This window comes from Neopelma chrysocephalum, unplaced genomic scaffold (assembly GCF_003984885.1).
Source record: "Neopelma chrysocephalum unplaced genomic scaffold, ASM398488v2 Primary Assembly neopelma1_61b, whole genome shotgun sequence".
NCBI lineage: Eukaryota > Metazoa > Chordata > Aves > Passeriformes > Pipridae > Neopelma > Neopelma chrysocephalum.
This window is the reverse complement of record NW_020897717.1, coordinates 4,092,778-4,105,164: the sequence shown is the minus strand read 5'-3', so window position 1 is coordinate 4,105,164 and position 12,387 is coordinate 4,092,778. Positions and strand designations below refer to the sequence as shown.

The following is a 12,387-nucleotide window of genomic DNA, read 5'->3' as shown; positions in this document are numbered from 1 at the left end:
ATTTCCACACACATGAGCTGCCTAGGAAATACAGGCTGAGGAAAAGTTTACAGAGAGTGTAAGAGAGAAAAGAGTAGATTTTGAATGCCTGGAGGAAAAAATACCAAGAAAACAATATGCTGACTTCTGCTTGAAGGCTTAATCAACTTTGGCCTGAGCCTTCTGGCCTGAGGAACTTTGGATCCTGCTACCCAATGGACTAGACACATACATTTGTTTCAGAAAGGCTTACCTTGTTGTAGAGCATTACTGACTGTCTGACTTCTTTAAAAGAAGACAAGGGCTCTGATTCAGCATTGAACTCATTCACTGATCTATGTAATGAAGTGAGTATGGCTCCAGTGAGGAATGGAGGAAGACTGCAAATCATGAATGAGGGTAGTGGCAAGGAGGAACCTGGTCATCTTCCCCGAACGTTTTAGAGAGAGAGTAGTTTGTCTGAGAATGGAGAATGTGAGGAGACTTGGAAGCAGCTAGAGAAACTAGCCCATGTTTAAAGTTGAATCCAGATTCTTCTAAGAGGAACACAGTGACAAGACAAGACAAAATGCACCAAGCACAATGTGGGAAATTCCCATTTGTTAGGATTTTTTTCTCACTGGGAGGGTGATGTAGCACTGGAATCAATGACCAGAGAGTCTGCAGGATCTCCAACCTTGGAGATAACCAGGTCTTGACTGGATATCAGTCAAGAACAAATGTGACCTCAGCAGGCCCTACTCTGAGCAAGTAGTTGTCCCAGATAACCTATGGAGGTCCCTTCCAGCCTGAATTATTCTGTGATTCTGAGTCAGATCCTACAGCTGGCAATGGAAGGACCTTAGCTATCGTGCTTGAGGGTGGGGGTAGTGTGAGTACTGACTCATGACTAGACTGGAGTCACTGATGAATTCAGTGTATTTCATGACTGTATGTCAAATTTTATGGGGAACCTGACAGCTATGAACTTTCTGGCTCTGCAAGGCAAGAAATTATTTGCTGACTCATACCACTAATAAATGCTGGTATTTATCCTATCCAGCACTGGCAGATGATACCTTTGAACTTTTCATGATGCTTTGAACCAGGGCAAGAGATTAGTTCCTGTGAAAAGGCTTTTTCATACATGCTCTGACCCAAATTTTCAAAGCCTCCAGTTCCCCAGCTGAAACTTGGTCTGCAGGAAAAAGCTTCAAGCAAATGGCAGTGGGATGGATCAAATTGAATGCTCTGAGCTACACCCTGTTCTTGAGGGATGCTCTGGGGACAAAGCTGTCTGTTGGCTCTTCATCGCAATGGTAACGCTCTAGGTTGCAGTGGATAAATTGATGGATTGCTGTTTACATCAGTATTCCCTGCTGAAAAGCAAAACTTAAGGAACAGCTCTGGTATTTTATTTGCTTTATGTGGGAACATGGCCAGTGATGCCCATAATTCATACTATGATATGACTAGAACTCTGATATGTCACAGAACATTTCAAAATTGAGACTGACAACTTCTAGAATTGTTTAACTGTGGATGTGTTTTGTTAACCATATTATGTACTTATAGCAGCTTTTTATAACTGAAGAACAAGAAAATGGGTTCTCATTATCTAGCTAGATAAGTGCCACTAACAAAGGGGCAGCTGTAGTTTAATTTGGACAAAAATCTCTGTTTCAGTTATATTCAAAATACAGAATTTCATGGAGGTGTGTTTTCATTTGCACACCCATAGCATAGATAGGAGGTTGGAGGTACCAAGAGCAGTACCTCAGACTGCTGCAGCAGCTGCCTGTATGTTTGTACCACAGAAACATTTTCTTGCCTTGGAATGGATGAGTGCATGTGTGTACACTGCCTGATCACTCCTGTCATGCACAGCCTGGCAGAGACATGGTGTTTCCTACACGAGCTGCCATCTCTTCCCAGATCATGAGTGAAAGGCTAAACATGAAGCAGAGACTAACAAGATTCCAGTTCTGCAGTATATTTTCATTTTCAGCAGTTTGTGTTCTGCCACATACCCAACACTCTTTCCTAAGGGAAAAAAAATCAACAAAATTAGCATGGGATAGATTTTGTTCAATGTACTCTGTTTCCTTCCATCATTATATTTGTTAGAGGAACTATTTAGAGAGAAGCTTTCTCACGGTATTGTGTACAATCCAAGTGTTTTTAGTTTGTCAGGGGATTTTTTTGGTTTGTTTGGTTTTTTTTAATTTGTTTTTAAGAAAGCACTATTTTAGAGGTTACATTTCCAGAAGCCACTGGATTTCAGCCATTTCAGATACATAGTGAAAAGGGAGGAGACAGTAAGAACTAAAAGAGATTATTATTTTTCACATTACTGGCAGGAACATCCTCATCTGAGTTCCATTAGAGAGGTAACTGCCTACATTAATAAAATAAACCAATATATAATCACTACCAGTCTTAATGCTTGGGCTGAATGACTCAATTTAGTAACTCATTTATGATGTGTTTTAGTAGCGTGGCCTCTCTCATGTTATCTGAGTAAATAGAACAGATGCAGATGCTTGCCAGAGGTTCATCGTTTCATAAACTTGTCTTTACACACTAGCTTGAATATGCCTTATAAATTCACTGGTCTTCACTCACTGGACTCAATCTTCAAAGTAGGCACAAAATATTTATACTTACAGATCCAGTTGTTGTAACTCACGTCAGTCAAACAGCAAGAATGAGCTAGGGAGAGAAACAAGAGTAACACATAAATCACCTTTTTTATTAATAATTTTCCACTGCCTTTACTGAAGCTGTCTTCTTTCAGAGTCTGAGACATGAGGAGGAGTTATCTCGCTATATTTGTAGAGCCATTTTCAGTTTGTTACAGATCTAATTACCTAATTGAGGGACAACCAGTTTAGAGATGAACAGAACTTTTTCTCTGTGGTTTGTGTTTCTTTCTGTGGTTCCCTGTGAGATTTCCATATTTTCTTCTATATGGGGGAATCCATCTCCAGTGAAAGGTGACTGTGTGCTTTGGAGTACATTTTTTTGCTGAAGATGGTGAGCAATACATGGTGTGTATCAGTAGTCCTAAATAAAAGCAAATCCATTAAAAAATCCAGTAACCAATTCAGTTCTCCAAATACAACCGATGGAAGTAAATAAGGCAAACCATGTCACCCTTCAGCCCCTGCACCAGGAAGGTTCCCAGGTGAAGGCAGGCAATGGTTGCGTCTTGAGCAAATCCCTGAGCATGCCAACGACTGGTCCAGTCTCACAGCAAAGCTAATGGCCACAGGCCACCAGCCTGGAGGTCAGTGTGGCGTCTGTGTGATAGGTAGCTGGGTTGCTGGGATAGGCAGAGACATCCCAACATCCTTCTGTGCTCAGGAGCAGTCTCAAAACTTTCCAGAGGAGTGGGACCTGCCAAGCGTGACTGCTCTCATCACTGCTCAGCACCATCTCTGCCAGCAGAAGAAATTATGACATCTGTCTCAAGACTTGTCTTTTTAACACCAGTAACGTAATTTCTTCCTCTTCCAAAATTGATTCATTTGATGCCCTAAGTTTCAGCTGGTTTTCCACGAGCATATTAATTTTTTTGAGAATGAACTCACGTTTTCCAGTTGAGTTCTTGATTAGTCTAATGAATTTTCCTCCTTTTCCATCATCAAACACACTTTCCCCGATGATGGGGAGGTTCACCTCTAAAGGAAAATGATTCTTCTCTGACTCAGAAAAAGTTTTAAATGAAGATTTTAAAAGTGTCTGGTGATTATGGGGTTCTCAATATTTGAAGTACTACGTTTGAAACATTGTAAAGTGACAGCAATGTTGGATATCTGCCCTCTGATCCCTGATGCTATTTATTTGAGGTGTCCTAAATTGGCATAGAAGGCCATCATTCATTTTTGACCCAAAACATCTCAGACATTCAAAAATCTCATTCCCAAACTTTTGATTCTTTCCCAGTTCAGAAGGCTGTTGAAAGTTGCCAAGTATGAAGTTTAAAACAAACAGATAAGTAAATATTTGGACCTTTTTAATTGCTTCATGTTTCCTGAACTTTCAGGATTCATGTTTTCAATCTAATTATTTCTGGCTTTTGGAGGGAGAAGATTGCTCTCTCCCCTTCATTTCTAACTAACTATCTAGGCTAACCTGCAAAAAAAAAAATATATAGAGAGAAAAAATTTCACAATTGAAGGAACTTTGCTAAATGGGATAAACATGCTTACAGCCCAGGCCTGAGCACAAAGCCTAGAACCTATACTCACCTTGACTCTTTACATCCAAGCTAACATCAGCTAGTCACTGTATAGGCATGGTGACAGATCTTCTGTACCTGCCTAACACAAATCTCCTGCTCCCTGTCTTTCTGCACAGCATCTCCTGTGGTCACAGCTGAGACCCTGTGGTGCTCAGCTGATCATTTTTGCCCAGACATTCTGCAGGACTCTGTCACCCATCTCAGCATCCCACAATAAAGGGACTGGAGGAGGTAACTTTCATGTTTCACACAGCAGGTGTGAATCATATTACTTTTTACCTATCCTGCTTAATACAGTTAATGTATTTCCATTTTTTAGGTTTATTGTTTACTCTTGCTAGAAACTGATGATGTTAGTGCTCACTTTGCTAGACCTGAATACCCAAAGACACTGTGAGTTTTCACCAACTGTTCCTTAAAGAACAACTCAATATGAGAAATCCTCCTACAAATCCTACACTTATCCATGTAATCAGCCCTGCCAATACACTGCAGACTGTAAACAGCCATAGAGAGGATTCCAAACAGTTAATGTCAAATAGCTCGTTTTCTCTCATCTCCACACAAATTCCTGTCATGTTGCATTACATGTAAACAACTGAGAAACGTCATGGCATGCCTTTCAGTAAAAAACTCATATGGCTTTTCAGTCTGAACAGATTAATTGCAGTTTGTAACAATATAAAGTGATGCAATCTGATTGCAGTTTCTATTGTTTTTTAGGATGAAATATTTTATGTGAGTCCAAAGCCAAGTTTTCTGCTGGCATGACTTTATTGAATTCCATGGAAAAATAAAATACTCATATAAAATCCATAGTAAAAAATACTAATCTAAAATCTAAAATCAATCATGTACTGTTCTAGTAAATAAATTTTATAAGCTTCTGTAAATTAGATGTGCCAGATTAGATTCCAGACCCCATGGAAATGTCCATGTCAATGAAGAGAGGCAATAGGAATATTTTGTTTTGGAGGAGACATTTCTGAATGAATCTTTTAGCACTTTATGGTTTTGAAGAGGTTTCCTACTTCCATTTTTTCAAAGCCCTGTCTTCATCTTGACATTGCGCTCTTTAAATCTGCTTGTCATTCTCTTTAGTTTCATTCCTATGTACTCTTGAGTTGTTTTTCTATTCTTGCTGCAGGCATCACTCCGGTGTTTTGTAGCAATCCTGTAGACCCAAGCCCAGAAGCCCTGCAACACAAGTTCTGCTTGCTGCCAACAGGGATAACACAAGGAACTTCCATGAAACCTCTCCGGGTACATCCCTTACTGTACTTTTTATAAACCCAGTTTTCTTTTGTTTAGTTTTCTTTGTTTATTTTCCCAGTTTGCAGAATGCCATAATTGGGGGTGATCACTGCTCGGAGAGGTCAGAAGTTGTCTGTGGTGTTTTGAATCCCATGTAACTGCACCGGGGGAAGGGCTGAAATTTTTTGGGCGTGTGGGCTTGCCAATGCAACACCGCTCTGTCCATGCTGCTGGACTAAAACTGAAGGTCACAAATATTCTGCAGAAGCTGCCAATGTCTGATTGCTTGGCACCCATTTGAGTCATCAATATTCCAACAGAGTTTCGCTTTTACAGGACTAGCACATTTTATGGAACAGGAGACATTTTTTATGTAATATTAGCAATATCACATTAAAGTGTTACAATACTGCCTGACACTGGGGACCAAGGGAAAAATACTCAATGGAAAAGTAGAAGCTGCTGCACTTTGAACTGAAGCTGTGTGTATTGGAAAGGGGGAGCATGTAGTTCACATCTCCACTGGGACATGTTACATATAGATCACGATAAAGCAGGCTGCAGAATTGGAGATGTTTGAATCAGCATTGTAAAATCCTGAAGTAGCGTAAGAAAATGAGGGGAAAAAAAGTACATTATCAAAATATTGAGTCAGTACTTTAATATGTGTAGGAATCCTTTCTATAGAAATAGATTGTTTATCCCTGTCCATTTCTTTAAGATAGCCTCTTTGTTTTCTATGTCCACTCTGACTGGGTAGAAGCTTTTAGTTTTTGATGGGAGAGATTTTGAAATATGCTATTTTCACACTGCATGTAATATCATGATTGGAAGGAAAATTACTGCAAATTCTTTCATTTCTGAGTGTGAAGATCTCCAAAGGCAGCAGGAACCACTATTGCTACCCATGTGGTTGGTCACTTGAGGGTTGTTTTTTTCATTCTATACAAGCAGATAGCTTGTATGCCATGACTCCTTAAGAAGTACACAGTTTCAATCTCAGATAGCATGTTTGCACATAGTTTTTTCTTACTATGAACAACTTCAGATGAAATATTACTTAGTTGTCCAATAATTGCATGCAATTTTAGGACCAATTAATTCCTCTTTGAGTGACTTTATTACTCTAATGATTATCAAGGCATGGTACAGTATGTTACTCCCATGAGAATGCTTAGCTGTTCTTAAGTCAGAGGCTGTTGGGAGTAAAAAGCATCTGACAGAATCAGATTTTCATAAAATAAAAAAGCACCCCTCATAAACATTTTTTTTAGGAAACTTCAATGGTGTTTAAACGTTACTGATAATTTCTGCAGCTGGATAAACACCATTATTTTATAACTGTGGTAGAGCACGAGGCTACTGGAAAAAAAATGTGGCTTTATATTGAATTTTCCTTAACTGAGCTTTCTCAAAGCAGTGTGTTTAACAAGTCATGAGGTGACTGCATGGGCAAAAAAGATACATAGCAGAGAATGACAGAAATCCAAACTAAGAGGAATGAGGTTTTTTTAGACCCACTGTGGTCATTTCCGAACCTTGCCAGTCGAGATCAGTTCTCTGTATATAGGCCAGATTTAACCAGAACATTTATTTGTCACAATCAGTTGAGTATCAGTAACTCTGAAAACAAGGGATTTTATTTTCCTCTCTCTTCAGATTCTGATTTATCTACTGAATGGGGAATGGATCATTAGCAGAGAACAAGTGCCACCAGTGGTGACCAAAAGCTATGGTCACCTAACCACCCCCTGAAGTGCCTGATGAAGTACCCAGGAGTGCACATCTGTTGTGTGAAAACTCTGATGGTGGGCAGCACTCGGAGCTGTCATCAGCAACTGGTCCTTTAGTACTTCTTCAGGGAAGTGCTGCAAACACAGTGACGACAGGCACTCTTTCCCTGCCCCTGCTGTAAAAATGATGCACATAAATGGGTGAGCTCAATTGCCCCATTATTTCAGGCCAACATCTTTCACAAGCATTTCAGGAACAGCTTCAAAGGCATGCAGCTCAAACTAATCAGAAGCATACAGGAGGTCAGAATTACTGTCTAGTCTTGGAAAAATCAGAATATATATTCTTTTCTCTTTTTCTGTTTTTATCAGGCATTTTTGTTTAAAATAGATAAGCAACTTCTTTTATAACAAACCTGGAAATTGTTGCTTAAAATTAGTAAGTTACAATTTCAATGAATGACCTATCTGGAGCAGCTGGGTTTAAACTCTCAAGGGAGAAGTTGGGGAAAGGAAAGGGAAAAAGCAGGAGTACATGATTGTTTCTGTACTGATTCACAGATCTGTTTGCCATCAAATCTGTCATTGTGGTGGTGACATGAACTTGTTACAGCTAAAAGCAAAGAATGCAGAAAGTAAGGGCGTTTGACCCTAAAGCCCAAAATACTCAAAGGTTTAGTGTTTTGAGTAAGGCAATGATCCAAAGCCTATAAAAGCAGAAGAAAAATAGCCTTTCGCTTCAGTGGGCATTGCATCAGGCCTTCAGATGACTGGCAATCAGCAGACTTCATGCTGTGTAATTCTTTATGAAAGAAGCGTTAGTTCTCCAACACACAGTCAGCTGAGGAGGAATAAGACATGCTGTGTCTTTGCAACTTACCCTTCTGGTCAGCAGACATCCCCATCACTGAGGGTGATGTAGATATTCTTGCACATCTGGTGAAAAGGCATCCAGCTGTACTATTCAACTGCTGCTTCCCGCTAAGCCATCACTAGAGAGAGAATTAGCAGAGACTCCATTGTCACATACCCTAGATCTGAACCCTGGGTTATATTTAAACGAGCATAGGAAAGAGTCTGAAGACTCTATGACCCTAGTGAATTGGGGGATTGCTTTTTCTAAACTGGAAGGCAAACATCGGAAGATCAGATTACAAGTGACTACCCGCATATTTTCTCTTCATGGTGGGTCAGCTGGAGTTCAGGCTCTGTAAATTCCAAGGAGGTGGTTCCAGAGCAGTTTAAGCACTTCAGCAATTCCTAGCACCGGTGGTCTCAGCTTGGGAAGGATTTCATAACATTTCTGAAAGCCAAAGGCTTCTTTGCTAATTTAATAAAGAGTGAACCAGTGGGTAAGTCCCTTGAAAATAGACTAAATCAGCCTAATTTGTTATATAATCCCTTTTTAATGTGGAGAATTAAGGTGACGGCAAGATGACTATGTGTTTAATTCTCCAAATAATTACTGGCGGGTATTGACATTAAAGATGGGAGAGAGTGAGTGAATTTCTGTTTGTAGTTTTCAGCACGTGCCAAACTCTTACTTCATACCAGTGAGAAAAGGCTGGAAGTTGTGTGTTCCATATGCATGAAGTAACAGTTGGCACAAATCACCAAGGGGAGAAAATTAAAAGCCACTAAAGCCCAGCAACCCAAACTGTCACTTGCTGACAATTTTTTGACTCTCTCTATGAAAAAAAATGCCAAACCAAAAAAACAATACATGAAGGCCTCATGCAGGGTATTCCACCTGAGTAAACCCTAGTGTCTGGTCCTCCTCAAGGCAAATAATGTGCTGAGAAGGCAGCAATAGTCTCAGTTTTCCAACCTCCTCCTCTAGTCCCTTGGGAAGTGCAGTCACGGACAGCCCCAGAGTGGGGTGAGAGTGGAGCAGGGTAGGACGACACTGCTTGGCTCAAGTTGGTTCTTTCTTCTACTGGCACTCTTGGCCATGAAAAACCTGTTCTTCCCCATTGCTAGGAATGGAGGTGCTTTGTGGCTAACAGTGTCTGCCCTGCTTGGGGCAACTCTGCCATCTGGATCAGGATAATGGAGTTTACATCCTTCCCTTGCCAGCACTGCTGGATTCGCCTCAAAACAGCAGGAGATAGCTGTATCTGCACAACCTGCCTCTAACTCATGTGTCCTTACACAGGCCTGGGATGACTTTGGCATTTGGGCCGTGGCTGCCAGGGCCCTGGAGGTACCAAGGGGCCCTACTGTTGTGTCCAGTCCCTGCTCAACCTTCCCAAAGACCAGTAGCCCATGTCAGCCCCCTAATCTCATCAGCCTCTGCCCCAGTGATGTCACAGCAGGGCCAGGCTCCATCTGCCCGCAGCCCTGCCCGGCTATGGGCCCCACAGAGCCAGACCCACATCCCATCCTGTCAGCACATCCCATGTGGTGCCCTGGTCATGGCCATGGGTTACATGAGTTACCTCATTTTTTGTTCAAAATTATGTCCTGTGCTCACCAGATTTGATACCATCTAAGTCTTCCCTGTCACTTCTGTAAGTAAATATGTGAATAAATATATTTATTGAGATTCAAAACACGTATATGACATGGGGTAAGGTATACAGATGTAGTCTGTATTGTTCACTCAGGAATCACACAAATAGATACTTTCCTCCTATTTTGTTGATGGCTAAATATTACTTGTAAGCCAAAGCTAGCTTGTTTAAAACACTCCCTTATTTTATTTTTAAAGAAAGAAATTGGTTTTGCTGTTTGGTATGTTTCTGATTTTCAGACCATGATGATTTTCTGTGTGGTTCACTCTAGGCTTCCTACGACTGACAGCTTATTATCTCACCTTATGAAAATCATGCATGACTTCTGGAAGTCATCTATCAAAAGGAGAGAACACACAACATACTGAGAAGCTGGTACCTTCTCTCTAATTTTCCAGGTTGATGGTTGTTCAATGAACCTATTAACTGCCTGAAGTGACTTGCATCTTTACAGGTATGGGACTGCATTGTCTTTCTTTGTTGTGTTTAAATGGCAAACGCTACCCTGTGTAGTGTCCTGGTTTAACTTCATTTCTGGTCTGGTGGTTTCCAAATGCATCTGGCTTCACTCTCATTGGACAGTAGATTCCTTTATGTGCCTTCAGAAGTAATGGCTGTAGGTGAACATTCCCACCTTCCCTTATCTCCCATTCTCTGAAAACTGCCTTGGTTCAAGGTTTATGCCTTTCAGTGAAACACTTAAGCAAACACCTAGCTCTAAGCACTTCACCCCTGTCATTTCACTGAACAGGGATGGATTTAAGTGACTACTCATAGTTCATGGCTTGCCAGAACTTCAACAGTTTCTTTTGCAGAGGTCAGATAAAAGTTAGGAGCCAGATCTGACAGTCCTCTGCCTGAGGTTTAGTTTGCTTTCTGGTAGTGATGGGCAACACCATTTGAATCTTTCATGATACTCCCACGTAAAGATTGATGGGGCCCTAGGTCCAGCTTCTCATTGAAGGTTAAGGAAAGGTAATAGAGCATACTCTACTCTCATTTATACCAGGTAAAAACATCATATGAGTTGCTGGCCTTGTTCTTGTCTGTTTGTGCTGCTGCAGCAACAAAAGGAGTCAGAAAACTGCAAAGGAATCTCTTTGGCAGCCCTGTGACCCTGCTCTGCTCCTCATGCTGACAGCACAGCTGAGCACCAATGGGAGTGTGGTCACTCAAAAGCTCTGGGCTACTAGTGTAGCCCTGGCAGGGCTAAGTGGCATGGCTCTGCAGAGAAGCCCTGTGGCTGCTGTGGTACGAGGTGCTGGAGTCATGGACAAGCTGCACTCGTACTGCTGTGCCACCCTGATTATAAGTGTGGCCATCTGGAATGGCTAAAACTGAGGCAAAAACTGGGCAACTTTGTTGACATGGGACTTTTAAGTTGTGTAGGAAATGATGGACAAGTTGGAGAAGAAGCGCACTAGTCAACCACATTGGGAATCCCTCTTTCTGAACATGGGTGGTATCTTTTGTGGCACTGCTTTGGATAGCTGTGTTGTGCAAATTCCCAGCTCTCTAGAGATCCAGTGGACTATCGGGCAAAAAAAACCCCACTGCATTGTATGTCATTCTGGATACATACTTGCTGTGAATGAACACAAAGACCTATTCATCACTCCTAGTGCTCACATAACTGACAGATTAAATCATTCTCTGGCTGTGATGATGACAGTGGCCCAATAGCTAATGCTGTCTAACAGTCTCCATTAGAAGGCCTTCTTTCTGATTGTTTATAATTTTGCCAGACTTCAGCTGCTTGAGCTGGATTTTCCCATGCCATATGTCACCAGAAACTGAAGTTTTGTGTGGAAGGGCCTAGATGAATAGTCATGGCGTTGCCAAGCTCATGTATCACTGAAAAGTCACTTGAACACAAATGTTCAGGGAATAGCTGTACATTTCTCATTTCTTGAGGGAGCAGGAAAAACATCTGGAGTTATATGCTCCCCAGTGGTCTGTGCTCAGGCTCAAGTTAGAGTTGCTGCTAAACAGCAAGAGGTTCCATGTCCAAGGCTGTCAACTTGCTGGATATTCTTGACACTAGTAACCTTTTGCAAACTGACCAATGTCTTTTGAGGTTGTACTTCGTCCACTGACATACTTAGTTCATATTGTAGTCCATGTTGTCGACAGAAGTTGTTTTAAGCAGGCTGAGATTATGCTACCAGGGAGCACAGTTCAGGAAGATAGCATCTAAATGGCTTAAGTTTTAGCACATCTCAGGTTTGGGTATGTCTTATGGCTTTATAGCTGTCCTCTGCTCACCCCTTTCCTTCTTCACAGCTGTCCAGTTGTCATATTTCTGACCAGCAATCCCTGTCATATAGGATCAGGACCAGATTTTCGGATCTCCATGCTGGTCTGAGCACCAGGCTGATGTTGCTAGATCCTGGAGGTGAGTTAGCTTGGCAGCTTTTAGAATGGCTTTTATTTGGTCCACTGAATCAACGTTGGTATTTTTTCCTCTGCATTTCCAAACAGTACTGCAGAGGTCATCAGGAAGAGCTTTTGGGCTGAAAAGCACAACAGCATTGTCCCTGGGTGAGGTGGTTGTGTTGGGAGGACATTTGGTGACAAGAAATAAGTGGCACGGGTGTGGGTCAGGAGTGAGATGGGGTTTAACAGACCTAATGTAACTTTGAGGATGATATGTATTTCTGTGAGTAGTATCTGCAGATGACAG

General features: G+C 41.4%; 3 long non-coding RNA genes across 4 annotated transcripts in view; 2 read left to right on the top strand and 1 right to left on the bottom strand.

The window, feature by feature from the left end:
- The window catches only part of LOC113966877, a 30,938-nt gene extending 26,519 nt beyond the window's left edge, over positions 1 to 4,419 (top strand). The window contains exon 5 of the long non-coding RNA XR_003533990.1: positions 4,321 to 4,419. This is a non-coding gene — a long non-coding RNA (uncharacterized LOC113966877). The remainder of the gene's footprint in view (positions 1 to 4,320) is intronic.
- On the bottom strand, positions 2,661 to 9,433 carry LOC113966879. 2 transcript variants are annotated; one of them, XR_003533993.1, is made up of 3 exons: positions 9,343 to 9,433; positions 8,072 to 8,183; positions 2,661 to 3,024 (listed from the first exon to the last, which is right to left on the bottom strand). It is a non-coding gene; the product is annotated as an uncharacterized LOC113966879 (long non-coding RNA). The 2 variants fall into 2 exon arrangements; XR_003533992.1 differs by lacking the exon at positions 2,661 to 3,024 and adding an exon at positions 5,321 to 5,401.
- LOC113966878 lies at positions 4,551 to 8,094 on the top strand. The gene is made up of 3 exons (XR_003533991.1): positions 4,551 to 4,597; positions 5,352 to 5,467; positions 7,118 to 8,094. It is a non-coding gene; the product is annotated as an uncharacterized LOC113966878 (long non-coding RNA).
- Positions 9,434 to 12,387: the final 2,954 nt, after the last annotated feature.